The following is a 6,000-nucleotide window of genomic DNA, read 5'->3' as shown; positions in this document are numbered from 1 at the left end:
ATAACGATTTTGGATTTTTCCCCTCGTCAGAATCGGCATCCGGATTTTCTACGCCAATTGGGGAGCGGATTTCATCTCATCAATTGTTCCCGCAATATTCGCTCCCGCTCCAAAGCTTCCGTCAAAGCGGTGTGTAGCCGTTGGTTAGTCACCCGCTCGGCGGTAAGCTGATCAGAGAGATGTCTTGTCTCATTTCCTAATTGCTCCTGCAGAGCCCCCACCAGACCTTGAAGGGATTTTATTGTCTCCCCTTCCACGTGTTGGGCCATGTGTTTATTCCGTTGTGCTGCCACCAGAGCTGCTCCTAAAACTGCACAAACTACTGCCTTCCCCTTTCCTTGTTTCAGTTTTCGTTCCTTAGCCAAGGCGGAAATTCTGTCGGCTACCGCTTGTGGATCGTGCCAGTTATTGTGGGCCCAAGTCATACCAGAGAGAGAAGGTCGGGCGTTATAGCCCTCTAACCTCTCCAGGAGAGGGGTGCAATCTACAATCGGTCCTCCCAGGGAGGCCATTATGAGTATACAATTATAGGGACCAGATCCCGTACTAGTCCTCAGAGGACTGTCTCCCCTGGTGTATGACTCCTCTCTGAGAGGGGCTTTGGTAAAAGCCTAGTCCCAGTGATCGCTTTAGCACCAATGAGGGGATCCTGCCGACTACGCCAAATTTGTTACGACCCAGACCGGACAGACCAGAGGGTCGTAGAGGTTCTGGGATCCCCCCGGGCTAAATTAAGGTGAAACGACACCAAACGATCACTTTGAACGCTTTATTCGAACAATCCAAACTGTGGAAGGCGTAACGGTGGGCAGCGTGGGTTGCAGCAAAACGTTCACAAGAAGAGAGAAAAGAGAGGAATAAGGAAAAAAAAAGAAAGAGGGGGAAAAGAAAAGAGAGAGTCACCGCCCTTGGATCCCGCGGTGTCGGCGACGAGCGCGGTAATCCTCCGGTGATGGGCGCGCGCCACGTGGCTCTTTGCAGTTGTGTCTTTTATAGTCTAAATCTCCGTCCACAGTCACGCCTCTTGAAGACTTATATGGGTTCATTCCAGACAGTTCTCAACATATATAGTAGTGTTCCAGAGGGTTCTTTATCTACTGAGTATGTGCGATTTATTGGGGTGGTGGTCTCAGGGACTTTCCAAGGAGCTACAAGCCCCCTCCTCCAATAAGCTTTGTGTGGCCTCTGGCCACATGTGGTGGGTTACCAGGCTGGTTCTGCCAGAACACAGGACTGCATACCCTCTGGCATGCCCCCTGTGTCCATGCCAGCCAACTTCTTGCTAATGTCCCTCCCCCTTTGTTATGCAGACCGCACCTTGGTTGCTACAATGTTTGAGACATTGACAGACATTAACTCTTCGAGTCCCTCACAGGGTGCTGCACAGTATCGAGCAGTGTCTGGTAGATACTAGCCAGGGCCCAGCACAGTGCGATAAGTTGTGCCTCTTTGGAATCGCCACAGCATTTTCCTTTCAGATAGTCTATCACTTTATCAGGGTCCTGTAGTTGTTCGGGAGTGAAGTTCCAAACCATTGGAGGTGAGAAGTTCTCTAGATACCTGCCCATTTTCTCCCACATGCCATGCCACCCATGGCTATTAAGCCTCGGGGCAGATTTCCGAAAGGTATTCTTAAATAGTTGTTTAACCTTAAACAAGACCTGGAACACATTCAGGAGACATAGCAATAGGAACGTGCTGGTTTGAACATCCCAAGGATATTCAAAATTCTCAAGAGCTACTGTAATTTGCCTGGAGGAGAAGGGGAAGCTGAAGAAATGTGTCTCCCCCGTGGCTTGGCTCTCCGATGAGAAAAGGTACAAGGTGTAATTATTAATAGTTTCTGATAGACGGCTCCCGAAGTACGGAGGTGACGGCAATGCTGAGTACAAATACCAGATTAGTTTCACGACCAGCAAGTCTATCGTATCATAAGCCAGTGTTACAAAGTAGAACACCATGATAACTCTGGCCCAGTTCCCACGGGTGATAAACAGCACAACAGGGAGCATATACTGCAAGTAAGGTCTTACATAACGCACCTTTAAGAACAAGTGCACCAACTTTGAGAGCAAATACATCAACATTGTGACCAGCGACTATTGAACTAATATAATGTATGTTTATAACAAATTTGTTCTAACACATTCCAGTCAGATTTGTCGTTATCTCAACCCGTCGTACCCCACGTTAGGCGCCAAAAAGGACTGTCGTGGTTTAACCCCAGCCGGCAACTAAGCACCACGCAGCCGCTCGCTCACTCCCCCCCACCCCTGGGATGGGGGAGAGAATCAGGAAAAAGAAAACCTCATGGGTTGAGATAAAGACAGTTTAATAGGACAGAAAGGAATGAAAAACAATGATAATGATAATAATAATATGACAATAGTAATACTAAAAGAATTAGACTATACAAAGCAAGTGGTGCACAATGCAATTGCTCACCACTCGTTGACCAATGCCCAGTTAGTTCCCGAGCAGCGATCCCCCCTCCCAGCCAACTCCCCCCAGTTTATATACTGGGCATGATGTCATATGGTATGGAATATCCCTTTGGCCAGTTTGGGTCAGCTGTCCTGGCTGTGTCCCCTCCCAGCTTCTTGTGCCCCTCCAGCCTTCTTGCTGGCTGGGCATGAGAAGCTGAAAAATCCTTGACTTAGTATAAACACTACTTAGCAACAACTGAAAACATCAGTGTGTTATCAACATTCTTTTCCTACTAAATCCAAAACACAGCACTATACCAGCTACTAGGAAGAAAATTAACTCTGTCCTAGCTGAAACCAGGACACCCCCGAGAGGAATTGCCTGGCTGCGAGGGGCGGGAAGAGAATGCTGGTGGCTGCTCTTGCTCTTCATCTCTGCCACGACTGCTAGTTTTATCACACGTTGTTAGGATTTACTGACATTTCACTTAAAACCAGGGTAAGCTTCCACACTCTAGACTTTATTTTGAAAAAGTACTGTATGTGCAAAGTACACTTTTTTTTGACTTGGCATCTGGTGGCTAATTTAGTGGGAGAAAATAAAGTCTAGCAACAAAACGTTACAATTATGCTGCTTCTCATATCTGTTATATGCTTGTGTTCAGGGGTAGACAGGGACACAGAAGTTGCATCCACAATTTCTTTTCTGGAAAATGTGGTTTCTGTGTTCTTGCTCATTTCATGCTGCTTTCCTACTAATCTCTTCCTCCTTGCTTCTAGTGCTGTCAGCTACTGCCAGCCTTGTTCTCCCTATCTCTCTCCTCACCTATACCAAGAGTCTTGTTTTGTTCTGTGTGATTATGAAGTCCGTGCTCCAGAGTAATCTGGAACCAGTGCATCACAACATGGAAACTTTGTATTTCCTCTTTTGGTTTACTGTTCACCAAACTTTGGAGGGGCTCCTTCTTTGGAGGTGTTTCATCTCCTTTGGTGTTTGTTGCTTCCTTCCCATTGCATACAGTAAGGCTAGGGGTGGTAGAGAAATAATAACTGCAAGTTGTTCTTCTGAAGATTTATTTTTAGAGCCATGATGTTGTACCTAATTCTATATAGAGGGCACTAGTCTGGTGTGCTATTCTTCTGCAGCATGTGAATTTCTTTGTGGATAGCAGGTCTTGAAATAACCATGTTCTGAGATTCACAATTCAGTTTACATCTTTCAGAACGTTAACTCAATTATTTTGGACTTGCTGCAAACTTCAGCAGATGCTTGTGAGTTGATATTTATTTTTTGGGGGTGGTATATAGAGAGGCTACTTTGAATTTTAGCATGAGGTTTAGAAAAATAATCCTTTCCTCAAAGGAAAACTGAGGTTCTATTTTCATCTGACTGTAGGTTTTGCTGTCATTGTTAATAGCTAGTAAGGTTGATGATGTAATCTGATCCTGAAATTTACTTAGTGATTATTCTGTACCCAAATCCTTCCACTTCCTTAAAGAGATGCTGCTTTATCCCCATTTTCCCAACCAGCTGTGGAATTGGGAATTAGTTTGAAACAGTTATTTTAATTTTGTAATGGTATTTTTGATTTGAGGTGGAGGCAAGGCAGGAGGAAAGAAAACTTGTAAAACGCTGGAGGTATGTTTCTGCTTGATTTGTAATTTTCCAACAAGTTTTATAAAATACTTGAGTAATTATGATACTAGGTAAGATTATTTTTATTTCTGCTATTACAAAACAGGTAATAGAAGTAGGTACTCTGTTTCAACTTTTGAATCAGCCAGGAATCATTGCTTCTGTAATGTTATCAAGGTGTTCTGTACTCTGTATCTATCTTAAGTTAATTGCTGAGAGTTTTTGATGCAGATACTGTAAATTACTGTGCCAGAGCCAGTTCCAGCCAGTTCCAAGACAGATCCACTGCTGGCCAAAGCTGAGCCAATCAGTGAAGCTGGTGGTGCCTCTGTGAAAACATATTTCAGAAAGGGCAAAAAAAAAAAAAAAATTGTACAGCAGGAGAGAGAGATAGATATAGGATTGGGGGGAAATGTGTAAGGAAAAAAATCTGCAGACATCGAAGTCAGAGAAGAAGGAGAGGGAGGAGGTGCTCCAGGTGCTGGAGCAGATATCCACACTGCAGCCCGTGGAGGAACCCATGCTGGAGCAGGTGGATATGCCCTGAAGGAAGCTGCAGCCCATGGAGAGGAGCTCATGCAGGAGCAGGCTCCTGGCAGGAACTGTGGCCCATGGAGGAGCTATGCTGGAGCAGTCTTTTCCTGAAGGACTGTAGCCTGTGGAGAGGACCCACACTGGAGCAGTTCTTGAAGGATTGCAGCCCATGGGAAAGACCTACACTGGAGCAGGGGAAAAGTGTGAGGAGGAAGGAGCGGCAGAGAGGAACTGCTTTGAACTGACTGCAACCTCCATTCCCCTTGCCCTGCTGGTAGGGGGGTGGGGGTGGAGTCTGTAATGAAGGAGTGAAGCTGAGCCTGGGAAGAAGGGGTGTGTGTGTTCAGTTTTTTGTCTTTGTTTCTCACCATCATACTCTATTTTTTTAATTGGTAATAAATTTAATTTAATCTTCTCCAAGTTGAGTCTGTTTTGCCCATCATGGTAATTGGTAAGTGATCTCCCTGTCTTTATCTCGACTCACAAACATTTCGATTTTATTTTCTCCCCCTGTCCTGTTGAGGAGGGGGAGTGAGAGAGCAGCTGGGTGGGGGTCTGGCAGCTGGCCAAGGACACTCCAACACAACCCCACTGCAATATTTAGTTTCTTCTTGTAAATCTTTTTGTGGTTTTCTGGTTGCAGTTCTGCCTTCATCTTTCTTTCCTATTTAGGAAATAGGAAAGTTGGATGGGTGTCATCTGTGTATTTACCTTTTTATTTTTCTGGAGAGAGATGCAGAAATAGATTTTACTTGTTATGATACTGCTAGGAAGAATGAACTTGTATGATTTCTCTTTAAGGATCTTGTCTTTGTAGAAAAATTAGTAAATGTGCTGCAGTGTTAGTTCTTGGCAATTTCTTCTAAATACACTAATACTGGTGGTGCAGTTACATTATTTGGGTTCCGATATGGAGAGTAAAAATACAAGTCTAATTAGAGCGTCACTGCTGTTTGGGTGGGGGGGAACATGCATCTGCAAAGGGCCCTATTTCTTAACATAAAAAGAGTTTGGTATGATTAAGCCTCCAGTTTATTCAAGTGTTGGGTTTGCAGTGTGCCTTGAAGCTTAAAATCAAAGCCAGGTCAGGTGGCTTTTTGTTGCTTTACAGGTGGTACTGCTTTTGCCTAATCTACTTCTGTGAACGTGGAGTATTTGAATTGGGAATAATCCTCCTGAAGAGTAAATTGTGACAGAATAAAAATGTTAGTCAGAAACACTACTTGAATGTTGTCCTGTTTAACTGTCCTAGTTTCGACTGGGATAGAGTCAATTCTCTTCCTAGTAGCTGGTACAGTGCTGTGTTTTGGATTTGGTGTGAGAATGATGTTGATAACACTCTGATGTTTTAGTTGTTGCTAAGGAGCGCTTATCTTAAGCCAAGGACTTTTCAGTTTCCCCTGC

This window comes from Gymnogyps californianus, unplaced genomic scaffold, assembly GCF_018139145.2.
Source record: "Gymnogyps californianus isolate 813 unplaced genomic scaffold, ASM1813914v2 HiC_scaffold_46, whole genome shotgun sequence".
In the NCBI taxonomy this organism is placed as follows: domain Eukaryota; kingdom Metazoa; phylum Chordata; class Aves; order Accipitriformes; family Cathartidae; genus Gymnogyps; species Gymnogyps californianus.
This window is presented reverse-complemented; position numbering follows the sequence as displayed.